The sequence below is a fragment of the Gracilinanus agilis genome, chromosome 6, assembly GCF_016433145.1.
Source record: "Gracilinanus agilis isolate LMUSP501 chromosome 6, AgileGrace, whole genome shotgun sequence".
Lineage (NCBI taxonomy): Eukaryota > Metazoa > Chordata > Mammalia > Didelphimorphia > Didelphidae > Gracilinanus > Gracilinanus agilis.
The window spans coordinates 116,616,562-116,630,218 of NC_058135.1; the positions used below are offsets into that span (position 1 = coordinate 116,616,562).

General features: G+C 36.3%; 1 protein-coding gene across 1 annotated transcript in view; it reads right to left on the reverse strand.

Moving 5' to 3' along the window:
• Positions 1–13,657, reverse strand: part of RBM46 (RNA binding motif protein 46) — an 83,933-nt gene that overhangs the window by 37,490 nt on the left and 32,786 nt on the right. The gene's annotated exons all lie outside the window — the stretch shown is intronic.

Consider the following 13,657-nt stretch of genomic DNA (forward strand, 5'->3'; position numbering starts at 1 on the left):
AATTGATAAATGGGCAAGGGAAATGAATAGGTAGTTTTCACATGAGGAAATCAAAACTATCAATAAGCACATGAAAAAGTGTTCTAAATCTCTTATAATTAAAGAAGTGCAAATCAAAACAACTCTAGATACCACCTGACACCTAGCAGACTGGCCAATATGACTACTAAGGCAAGTATTAAATTTTGGAGGAGATGTGGCAAAATTGGGACACTAATGCATTGCTGGTGGAGTTGTGAATTGATCCAACCATTCTGGAAAGCAATTTGGAACTATGTCCAAAGAGCTTTAAAAGACTACCTGCCCCCTTTGATCCAACCATACCACTGCTGGGTTTATATCCCAAAGAGACAATAAGGAAAAATATGTATAAAAAAATATTTATAGCCACACTTTGTTGTCAGGAGCTATTAAGAGAAATTAGAATCTCAAGTAAATATTTTTATCTGGACCCCCTCAAAAGATCAATACAGATCGGCAGAGCCGTGTATTGAATTTTTCTCCCTATCATGGTCGAGACAGAGTGGGCTCTCTAAGATAAAAATCTGAGATTCCTCTTTTGATTCCTTTCATAATTCTCACCTTCCTTTAAAATGCATTATAGTCTTGTTGAAAAAGCTTTGGGCTCTCAGTAATCCAGCAGGAGGGGGGCTAACACTGCTCCCCTTTGACCGAGAATGCAGCTGCCTAGTACAGCCAAGGTCAAACCCTTGGCAGGGCATTTTGCCCAGAATTAAAGTAAAATAATGAGGCTCAAAAAATTGTTTAATACCACCAAGGCTGAGAACTTCAGGGACTTACTAGCCTAACGAGATGTCCCAGGCTCTACTTAAAGATAACACATATAGTTGATAGTTTAGCATAGGTTTTTTATCTACACCTGGAGGCTTCTAAGGCTTTTGTTTTGACTATAGTAAAAATACTGCTCTCTGTAACTGTGGGAAACTTTCTTGGGCTTTTGGGGGAAGGGGATCTTTAATTTCCTTTATAATAAACTGGTAACTCGGAGCATTAAGAGCTAACAAGCCATGCTTCCAATCTTTTTCGTTCTTTACATCCGACGACCACCCTAGGCCACTCAGATAAGTCTCTAGTTATAGAGCAGGATCTCTATACTTTGTGGTGGCAAAAAAAATTGAAAAATGAGAGGATGGCCTTCAATTGGGGAATGGCTGAACAAATCGTGGTATTTGTTGGTGATACAATACTATTGTGCTCAAAGGAATAATAAACTGGAGGAATTCCATGTGAACTGGAAAGACCTCCAGGAATCAATGTAGAATGAAAGGAACAGAGCCAGAAGAACATTGTACACAGAGATGGATACACTGTGGCACAATCAGACGTAATGGACTTCTCTACTAGCAGCAATTCAATGATGCAGGACAATTCAGAGAAACTTGTGAGAAAGAATGCTATCTACATCCAGAGAAGGAACGGTGGGAGTAGAAACACAGAAGAAAAACAATTTGCTTGATCACATGGTTCAATGGGGATGTGATTGGAGATGTAGATCCTAAACGATTATTCTATTGCAAATGTTAATAAGGAAATAGGTCTTGATCAATGATACAAGTAAAACACAGTGGAACTGCTCATTGGCTACAGAAGGGGGAAGGATGATGGAGGAGAGAGGGGAAAGAACATGAATCATGTAACCATGGAAACACATTTTAATTAAAATTTTTAAAAATAAAGAAAAAACAACTACTTCACAGATTCATAACCTTAGTAAAAGTAATGGTATGATGATGATGACCCAATTTCTCTAAGAGTATATAAGAGAATACAAGTTCTACCAAGTCCTACTCAAATAAGAATGTTTCAAATCCTTGCCCACATAGTTAATAACATTTGAAACCATCTACTAAATTACTGATGGGTTTTGATGGGTTTCAGCAAGAGTCCTAATAATGGTAAAATTATAGATCATTTGAAATACTAAAGTATACTGTATGAGAAATAAAATTGTAATTCCTGTAACACAATTTAATATTTGGGAATCTTAGCAAAAAAACAGTCTAATAATATCAACACCACCATAAATGTCAGGTACTAATACATTAAAAATATAGGGTTTTTTTGTTTTGGAACTCTCACAAATGTGGAATACAACCTACCAAAATGTCTGAAATTTTGAGAGTCTAAATGAGTCACCTGTTGTCTCTCATGTCATCTCCAATTAGAATACATGTTAACTTAGCCCCAGAGCCTAAAGCCTAAAAAATTTTTTAATAAATACTTTTTGAGATATGAATTCCTGATTCAAAGATGAGAACTCTATCCATTATACTTCCCTACCTTTTTCTTTCTTGGTCTATATCTATGCTTTCATCAGCAAAACAAACTACTACTTTAGAAACTCTCCTCTGAAAGCAGAATGGGAGTTGTGTCTCCTATTCTACAACTAGGACACTGAGACATTACAACTTCTCCATGGTGACATATTGAGTATTATAAACAGAAGTTAAATCTGGATCCTCCTAACTCTAGGAATGACCCTTTATCCACACCCTACCCCCCCATATTTCCTATTCTATACCTCCTTTATCATATCCCCATCCTCTTAAATTCTATCCATATCCAATTCCAACTTTGTTCACCCCTTCACTGTCTGCTGGAATTCCTGTTTTCTAATGAAAATCTTCATTTCATATTTCCTTCCATTCACTTGCTGTAAGACTTGTCTTGCCCTAAACAACACTGCATCTTGACTATTCTCTTTAGCATTAGCTGTCCCTTCACTTACATGACCCAAACCACTGATCCTACAAGGGGATAACACCAATACTACTTCTAGATTCTCTCACTGATACCAATACTCAACAAACTCTTCCTTTGAAATTCATTGCATTAAAATATTTCACCAAAAAATTTTTTAAACATAGAACATGGGATTGTCAACTCTAGCTCTCAGATTATTATTTTCTCTCTATTTTACAGAATTTAGCAACTATCTAATAAGTCTCCTCTCCAACTTATGCCCTCACAATTGGGGACTGCAACATTCATGTGCTCCCTTCCGCACCTAAGCCTTTCAGATCCTAAGTTTCCTCAAATTCCATAACTTATTCTTCCACTCCACTTCAGCCACATACTCAAATGATCACACTCTAAATCTCACCATAATTTACTAATTTCTACTTCTTGGACCCCCCAAAAAAATCCACCACTGATACTGTGTACTTCTGGATAAAGTCACTTCAACTCTGAGTCTTACTTCCCTGATCTGCAAAAGGTTGACTTGATGACCTTCAAAGTCCCTTTCAACTCTAAACCTATGCTCCTCTGACTCTCCAACATCCTTCTATCTGACTCTAAGTATTCCATATCTCCCTGTTTCACACATGCTAAATTTATGCTAAACCTCAAGAGATAAGGCCCTCTATCTGCCTCCTCTGCTCCTCAAAATAGAGCTTGAGTAAGTCACAACCATGACCAGCTTCACTAAAAATTTGTATAATTTCAACTGAGCCTCCAATGAAGCAAAACAATTAATTCCCCTCTATTTTCCTATCTTCCTCCCCAGAGAATATTCCAAAATCTTTTTTTCACTAATCTTCCACACTGTCCCTCCTCTCATCTTTTTAGCTGAAGATCTGCCCTTCTGTTTTTTTATATTTTAAAATGTTTTATTTGGGGTTTTTTGTTAGTTTGTTGGTTACAACAAATTTCCTTCATTACATCCCCCTCTCCCCCATAACTAGATAAAGCGTCACCAAATCCAAAACACACACATATATAAATTATGTCTTTTGTGTCTCTATTATCAGATCTATCTTTAGAGATGAACATCCACAAAATTATTCTTCAAACATTAATTCTGTAGCTGTATATAATGTCCTCTTGATTTTATTCATTTCACTTTTCATAGTTTAATGCAAGTCTTTCTATGTTTTGATTCTTTTTTTTTAAACCTGCTCATCATTCCTGATGGTGCAGTACTTTTTCAGTCAATTTCTAACTGATGGACGTCCTCTCAATTTCCACTTCTTTGCTTCCACAACAATAGCCACTATAAATATTTTAAATATATTGATTCTTTTCTTTTTTTCCCTGATCACCTTGGACTATACACCCAAAAGAGATATTGCTGGGTCTAAGGGTAAGTAAGCACATTTTCAAAACACCCTGGGAATAATTCTAGATTGGTTTCCAAAATGATTAAAGTACACCGTTCAACCAACAGTTTATTAGTGCCCCTCATTTTTCCACATTCTAATATTTGTCATTTTGATCTTTTATCATTTTAGATATTCTGATGGTGAGATGTCAGAATTATTTTGCTTTGCATTTCTCTAATCAATAATGATTTAGAACATTTTAATATAGTTATATAAACTTTGATTTCTTCATCCAAAATCTGTCTTCATTGACCTTTTGACCATTATTTATTTGGAGAATGGCTCATATTCCTATACATTTGACAAAAGTTCTCTTTATATTTTAGAATTGAGACCTCTATCAAAAAAACACAATATTTCCCTCCTATACTTTTCTACTTTCCTTCTAATCTTGTAATCATGTTTTATTTCTACAAAAACTTTTTACTTTAATGTAATCAAACATTTTACATCTCATGATGCTCTCTATTGTCTTTCCTATTCGTAAATTCCTTTTCTATCCATACATCAAAGAGGTTCCCTATTCTAATTTGCTTATAATACCTCCTTTTAAGTCTAGATCATATAACCATTTTGATCCTATCTTTCAAAAATTACTTTATTTTTATCATAAACTTAAGTAACCACAACCACAAAACCTTTAACGAAAAAAATGCATAAATATTATGTCCAAACTGATGAACTCCACATTGTTTACAATTTGTTTTACAATATGTAAATTACATGAGTACTAATATAAATATCTTCTGCTTTTGAATTATCTTTGAATTTGTTTTACTTTAATACTTTTCCAATTGATTTTGTGGCTATTTTTTAATGTAATCATAATATATATATTATTGAAATGCTCTTTTCTTCTCTTCATGTATTTCCCTGTCTTCTTTATAGTTCCAATATTTTTTATTCCTAATAAATAATACAATCCATTACATTCAAATATCACAATCTATTTGGCTATTAATCCCATTCATTGCATTTGTATTATTTCCAATTATTTTGTCATTACAAAGGTTCCACAAATATTTTTATACACAAAAGGCTTTTTACTAAAAGCCTAATCTTAGTAATGGGAACTCTACGTCAATGAGCATCAACAACTTTATGGCACCTAATGGGTATTTCTATCCCTTTTAAAAAAAAAATTTGTAACAGGCCTAATATTATATTGCTACAATATAATATTAGGCCTGCTTCTCTGTTCCTATTAGCATTTAATTTGATCATCTTAACCTTTGTGGTTCTCAGTTAATGTACATTACCAGGGCCACAGTAGTCCTTAGGTAGCAGATACAATCTGTTGCCAGGACCATAACCTTCAGGAATGCAGGATTAACTCCATAGTATGATGAATGTTAAAATGGGACTTCTGCAGAATATTTCTACGTTCTAAATTACTGTTGTCCAAACAGAAACTGTTTGGATTCTGTGTATTCTCAGGCTCAGATCTATTACTAACCTCATGTAGGTATGTAAAGAAACTTATCTATGATTCTATTCATCTCCCTGACTTCTTTATTTTTTTATTAGATTTATCTAGTTGTAAGAGGGGAAAATGAAAGTCCCCCCACTATTATTATTTTGTTATCTATTTCCATCTACATCTCATTTGGATTTTCCTTTAAAAAATCTGGATACCATATAACACTTGGTGCATACAGGTTCAATAATGATGATGTTTCATTATTCATATTGTGTTAAATAATCAGAAAAACCAAGTCTTTAATCAAGAGAGGGATAGTGTTCAATATTCTGCCGCCATACAGAGTCACATGCCCCACATCACTCAAAGCCCAAGGCCCTGGCACTCTGGCTACAATATCTTTGGGAGAAATCACCAACAGATGATAGTTCTGAAGGACAAAAGAATTTGGAGAACATATATACCTTTTGGGAAACCAAGAGACAGGGAAATAAGACTGACTGACATTACCATGACTACAAGAAAATGGGAGCATTCAAACTACAGTCACAGGCTTGGGAAAGAAACCATAGGCTAGGCCCTAGCCAATAGGGCAACTACCTTACAATGGACACAAAAAAAGGAAACATCCAAACAAGGGCTGGGCTACCTAATGAAGGACTTTGACACAATGGGAGAAACTACTAGGACAAAAGGATATTTAGGATTTGACTAAAGTCTACTAACTCTACCTAACTAGGGCCATTAAATATCTTAAGGTCTATTATTCAGTCTGAAACTCCTAACCTGAAATTCTCTTCAAGGTACATTCTCACAGGAACAAAGACAAGCCTGGAATCTCTATCTTTCAAGCTGACTAAACTTGAGGTTGCTAGATCCCAAATAAACACAGATTTTGGGGTCCCCCAAATAACAACTTGACAATAGAAATACCACCCTTCATCACCAAACATAATATAGTTATCCTGTTCATCCCTTCCAATTACACCCATTTTAGCTCCAGTTCTTTCAGAGGTCATGACTGCAAACCCTGCCTTCTCTGGATCAGCTGAGGTATAGTATATTTTGCCCCTTACATTCATTCTATGCTTCTCTCTCATTTTCAGTGTGTTTCATGCAAACAGCACATTGTCAGGTCCTGTTTTTTGGCTTTTAAAAAAATTCATCCCATTACAATCAGTGTCATAGTTACTAACTGCATTTCCCTGTACTCCATTCCTCCTCACTGTTTGTCCCCCTCTTTCTTTCTGTTGGATCCCTCCTCAGATGTCCAATTTCCTTTGACCAATGCTTCTCATATTCACTTTTCCTAAAAATCCTCCCTTATCTTTTCCTCAAGCCCTCCTAGCTCCAAATTGGTCTACCTTTCCAAAGGTCCTTATCCCCCAACTGTGTACACTCTTATTGGATTTCCTTATCCCCTCACCTTACCGCACTACCTCTTGACACATACTCTTATCTGTAAATCTCTCCCTTTTCTTATACCCTTGCTTCTCTTATTCTCTTAGTCCCTGAAGGGATTCCCAGTCCCTCCCTTATCTTATTCCCCCTTTCCTCCAGTTTCTATGTACATTAAGAAAAAGTTTACCCATCTACATCGTGTATGTTTTCTCTATCCCAGGCCTGGTGAGAGTAAGGTTCTAGTACTATCAAGCTTCCACCCTCTCCTCCTTTTCTCCATGGCTATTCCTCCACTCCTTCTTTCTCCATGAGATAGCCAATGCACATGGCTACTCCTGGTTTATTCCACTACCATTTCAGCTCATTCCATTACAATCCCTCAACCTTGAGCCTTCCATCCATACATTCACCTTCAAAATACCAGGATGCCATTTCCAGGAGCCATAGATGGCAGCGTCCCATACAAGAATCAAACAATTTGACCTTTTGGGCAGCTTATGATTAGTCTCTCATTAACTTTATATGTTTTTATAGATCAAATTTTCTTCTGAGTTCCAGATTTTCTCCAGGAATAGTTGAAACTCCTTCAGTTTGTTAAATGTCCATTTTTTTCTTTTCATAATTATACTCATTTTTGCTGGATATGTTATTGTTGGTTTTAAACCTACTTCTTTTGCTTTGCAAAATACTATATTCCATGTGAAATATTCTTTAATGTTGTAATTGCTAAGTTTCATATTATTCTGACTGTAACTCTACAGTATTTAAATTGTTTCTTTTTTCCTAAAGCTCAGAGGTATGGCACTTAGCAATGATGTTCCTGTACATTTTCATCTATGGGTCTCTGTAAGGTGGTGATTGGTGGAGTCTTTCAATTTCTATTTTATTCTCTGTTTCTAAAATTTCTGTGCAGTTTACCTTGATGATTTCTTGGAGTATGATGTCTAAACTCTTTTTCTGTTTGTAACTTTCTGGGAGGTCCAACTATTCTTATATTGTCTCTCCTTGATCTATTTTCCAGATCAGTTGTTTTGGTAATAAGATGTTTCATAGTCTTTTCCATTATTTATTCTTTTGATTTTGCTTTATTACTTTGTGTCTTAGGAAACTGTTAGGAAATTTCCTAAGACACGAAGTAATAAAGCAAAATTGCCTAATTCTAGTTCTTAGTAAATTATTTTTTTCTGTGTCTGGATCTCTTTTTTCCCCTGAATGATCTTTCTTTATTAATTTTCTTGATTTTCTTGCATTGCTCTTATTTTTTCTTTCTAATTTTTCCTCCATCTCTCATTTGGTTTTTAAGATCTTTTAAAAACTCTTCCAAAGGTTCTTTTTGAGCTTGTGGCCATTTCGTGTATTTCTTTGCTACTTATGAAATAGATGTTTAATTTCACTGTTCTCTGAGTTTGAGTCAAAGTCTCCTCTGTCCTCATAACTATTAATAGTTTGGTTCTTTCTCCTTTACTTGCTCATTTTTATTTTTAAATTTTAGCCGCCATGAAAATAGATTTAATTATTGGCTTTTTTTCTGGAGTCCATTCCTAAGGTGCTGGAGTGTAGAACCTCAGGTTTCAAGATTTTTGTGTTTGTTTTTTCCTGGATTCGTTTTTTATAGTCTGGGGTCTGATGTACTCCTGGTCCCCAACACAAGCTCCAGTTCATGACTGACTTCAAGCACTCCAACAGGAGCCTATAGGTAGTTCTGCCACTGTTGCTACAAGCAGATAGTCCACCTCCCATGTTAGCAATAATCAGAGACTCTACTATCATGAGAATGACCATAACTGATTGGGTCCCAGTCCCTCAGCAACCACACTTGTCAAAGCATGTTACTTCCTCATTCCTCATATCTTATTGCCTCAAGTTGAGATAGAGCTAATGTCTAGTCTGTGTTCCTTGGGTCCATAAGGTCCCTTATTTGTTAGCATGGAAGTATGAGTTGCTACCCTTAAGTCCTGATGCCCATAGACTCTATGGCAGCACTGGCAAACATTTTTTAGATCATGAGCCCCACATTACCCCAGAAAGTAGAGGAAGTGCTCACATTGGTCATCTGGACAAAGGAGTGGGCCATGCAAAAATTGTCCTCAAGCACTGTAGAAAGGGGGAATAGAGCAGCCCCCTCCATGCTGCCCTGGCACCCATGCCATGGCTTTGCCAACAAAGCTCTATGGCATCCACTACTTCAATCTTCACCTATGGGCCCATGGGAGGCCAAGACCATAGCAGATACAGCTGCTTCCAGGGCCCTCTGCTTATGGATTCTAGTGTATCCTAAGGGATGCAAGCTCCAAAGGATTGGTAAACAAGATGAGATTGCCTCCTTCTCTCAGGGGATGCCTTGTTCATTTCACTCTGTTTGGTCTGTTCTTTCCCCCAGGACTTTCAGTGGTAGGACTTAGGCCAGGAAAGTCAGAAAGCTTCTTCTCTAGTTGTCCCTGGTTTAAATGCCTGCTAAGTCTAACAAATTTCTATTTCATCCTGGAGAAAATCTAGGAAAGTACTAGAGTTTATTAGTAGGGGAGTGGTAACATTAAATCTGTACTTAAGGAAAATAACTTTGGCAATTCTATAGGATGATCTAAAGTGGAGAGAGGCAATGTAGAAAACTGTTGCAATAATTCAGGTGAGAGATGATGAGGCCCTGATAAGTAAATATGAAAGAGTTAGATGCAAAAGATGTTGGGATGTGGAAAAAGGAAGATTTGACATTTGGCTGGGTGTGTGGGATGAGGAAGAGTGAGGAATCTAGGATCATACTGAGATTATAAACTTGAGAAAATGATGGTGCCTTCAGAAAAAAAATTGGAAAAAGAAATAAACTTTAGGGAAAAGACAAGGAATCCTATCTTGGAAAAATTAAATTTCAGTTTTCTCTAGAACATCTAGTTTGAAATGACCATTAGAAATTTGTTGATATGAAGTTTAGGGAAGAGACTGGGCTATATATAGATCTGAGTTATATGCATATGAAAATATATGATAATAATTAAATGTATGGAGTTGATAATAATTAAATGTATGAGGTTATCAAGGTTGTGTAGAGCGAGAAGAGAGCCTAGGATAAGAGACTTGTGAAACTCCCTTAGGTATGGATGATGAGCCAACACAGATTGAGAAGTAAGAAAGATAAGTGAATCCTGAGAAAGCAGTATCATAAAACCCATATGGAAGAGAACATCCAGAAAAAGAATGAGGTCAATAGTGTGTTCTGAAGTGGAAAGATAATGAGGGGTGCTGACTGGGAAAAGCCCATCAGATTAGGAAATTAAGAGATGATTCTAACTTTGGAGAGAGCTGTTTGAGTTGAGTTTTGAGGACAGAAACCAGTTTGTATAGGAATGAATGAGTGAGAGGACAGGAAAAGGGCATATAAAGTTTTTTCTACTAATAATTAGTTAAGAAAAGGAATAGAGATACATGATAGCTTGAGAGGATGGATGATGGGAATTAGAAAAGATTTTTGTTTAAGGAAAGGGAAAATGTGGATATGTTTTAAAGCAGTAGAGAAAGAATAGTATAAATAGAAATGATTTGAAGACTAAAGAGAAGGTGGAAGAGTGAGGGGCCAGTTCCCTCAAGAAAATAGAGGATGAAATGAAGGGCACATGTCCAGGGATTGTTATTGGCAAGAAGAAAGGCCATCTCAGTAGTAGGAAACTAAACTGGGTGAAGATGTCAAAAAGGTTTTGAAATGAGAAGGGAGGTAAAGGGAGCACATACTCAATGGCTTTGGCCTCAGTTTTCTCAGCAAAATGAGAGGGGAACCATAGAATAAAACATCTGGGAGTATACTTGCCAAAAGAAACCCAGAAACTACGAGAACATAATTATAAAATACCTTTTACAAAAAGAAAGTCAAATAAAAAACTGGAGAAATATTTTTGTGGATAGACAGATCAATTTAATCAATAATTAAAATGATGATCCTACCCAAATTATTCAATGCCATCCAAATTAAATTACCAAAAAATTATTGAGGCAGAAAGAAAAAGTCAAGAATATCAAAGGAATTACTGAAAAAAGTAAAAGAAGGACTAGCAATACCAAATTTTAAACTGTAAATTTATAATGCAAGTCATTATCAAAACTATCTGGAACTGGCTAAGAAATAGAAAGGCAGATCAATGGAAAAGAATAGACGTGCAATCAATAGTAGTAAAAGATTAAAGTTAACTTGTATTTCACAAAAGTAAAGATCCAAGTTTTGGGGACAAGAATTCACTATTTGGTAAGAATTGTTGGGAAAATTTGAAAGCAGTTTGGCAAAAACTAGGTATAGATCAATAACTCACACCATTAAGTCAAAATGGATTACGGGAACATGGCAGAGTAGGGTGCAAAATTTTCTTGCCCTCCTTAACCCCATCCCAATAATCAAAAAATAACTCCATAAAATCAGCACAAAAATTAGCAAAAAAAAAAAAATAGAAGTCCAGAGTCCACAGTGAAGTTAAACAGCCAAGGATAAACTGGCCTCAATCCGACTGCCATAGGCCCTGGGGCAGGAAGAGAGGAAACAGAGGGAATTCACAAAGCAGCCCTAGATGGTAGGATTAACAATCTCACCAAGATTACTGAGGATGGTGGAAGGACCTGCATTCCTGAGGATACCATTGAAATCTGAATCCCAAGGAAAAGGGCCCTGGGAAATGCTGTGTCTGCTCCAAAATCCCTGGCTGGTCCACAGCTAGGGAATGAAGGAGTAGACACCTTGGAGTTGGAGGGTACCAGGACCTAAAGGTAGGAAACTTAAGCCTCATTATTAATAAAGGAGAGACAACTTTGAAGGTCTGGAAAACACAGACTAGACACTTGCTCTGTCTGGGGCTGTTAAAGTGGGAGAGGAAGAATGAGGAGGAGCCTGCACCTGTGACTGTGTTTGCTGAAGGAATGGGACCCCTGTCAGCTAGGTCACACCCAGGAGAGTGGAATCCCCAGCTGTTGCAACAAGTAGAAGAACTGCCCAAGAAGCTCTTGTTGGAGTAGCTGAGGTCAATCTCTATGGACTGGGGCTTGAATGGGAACCAAGAGTACATCAGATTCTGATTATAAAAAACACAATAACTAAATAGGACTCGGGGGGGGAAAAATAAACACACACAAAAATCCTGAAACCTGAGATAAATCCATCAACAAAATAGGAACCCTGGGACTCCAGAAAGAAAAAAAAAGCCATTAAGTCTATTGGCCTGACTGCTAAATTTTAAATAAATAATAAGCAAATAAGAGTTAACCAAACTATTGATATCTATTATGGGGACAGACAAGACCAAGACTCAAACTCAGAGGACAGTGATGTCAAATATCTACTTCAAAAATGGTAAAGAAAGGGGGCAGCTGGGTAGCTCAGTGGATTGAGAGTCAGGCCTAGAGATGGGAGGTCCTAGGTTCAAATCTGGCCTCAGATACTTCCCAGCTATGTGACCCTGGGCAAGTCCCTTGACCCCCATTGCCTACCCTTACCACTCTTCTACCTTAGAGCTAATACATAGTATTGATTCCAAGATGGAAGGTAAGTGTTTTTTTAAAAAATGGCAAAGAAATATTTTATATGGCCAGAAGTTCAAAAAGAGTTTTTGGAAGATCTCCAAAAAATGAAATGAGAAAAGTGGATGAAAAATAAGAGCAATGCAAGAAAATCAAGAAAATTATGAAAGAAGATCACTCAAGGGGAAAAAGAGATTCAGATACCAAAAAAAATAATTAAGAACTAGAATTAGACAAAGGAAAGCTAACAATTTCCTAAGACAACAACAAGTAATAAAGCAAAATCAAAAGATAAATAGTAGAAAAGACTATGAAATATCTTATCATAAAAACAACTGATATGGAAAAAAATCAAGGAGAAATGATATAAAAATAATTGGACTTCACAGAAAGTTACAATCAGAAAAAGTTTAGACATCATACTCCAAGAAATTATCAAGATAAACAGAAATTTTAGAAACAGAAATTGAAAGACTCCACCAATCACTACCTTACAGAGACCCACAGATGAAAATGTACAGGAATATCATTGCTAAGTGCCATAGCTCCCAGGTTAAAGAAAAAATACTATAATAGGAAAAAAATAATTTAAATACTATGGAGCTACAGTCAAAATAACACAATTAACAGAGAGGGAACAGAGCATTTTGCAGAGCAAAAGAAGTGAGCTTATAACCAAGAATAATATATTTAGCAAAGATGAGAATAATTATGAAAAGGAAAAAAATGGGCATTTGATGAATAGAAGTTTCAACTCTTCCTAGAAAAAATTTGTAACTCAGAAGAGAATCTTATCTATTAAAAACATATAAAGCTAATGAGAAACTAGTCATAAATAGCTCAAAAGGTCAAACTGTTTGATTCCAATATGGAATAATATCATCTAAGGTCCTTGGGAATGGCATCATTGCCTGGGTATTTTGAAAGGGCATGTATTGGATGGAAGACTCAAGGTCAAGGTGAATGTAGTAAAATGAGCTAAAACAGTAGTAAGAGTAGACAAGGAGGAATAGCTATCTCATATAGAGGAAGAATGATTGGAGGAACTGCCACAGAGAAGAGGAGGAGAGGGTAGAGACTGGTAATACTAAAACCCTACTCTCATCAGACCTGGAATAAAAAACAACATACACAATTAGAAGGGTAAAATTTTTCTCAATATATAAAGAAATAGGAGGGGAGGAGAATAGGGATGAGGAAAGGCCTAGGACTGCCCTTGGGA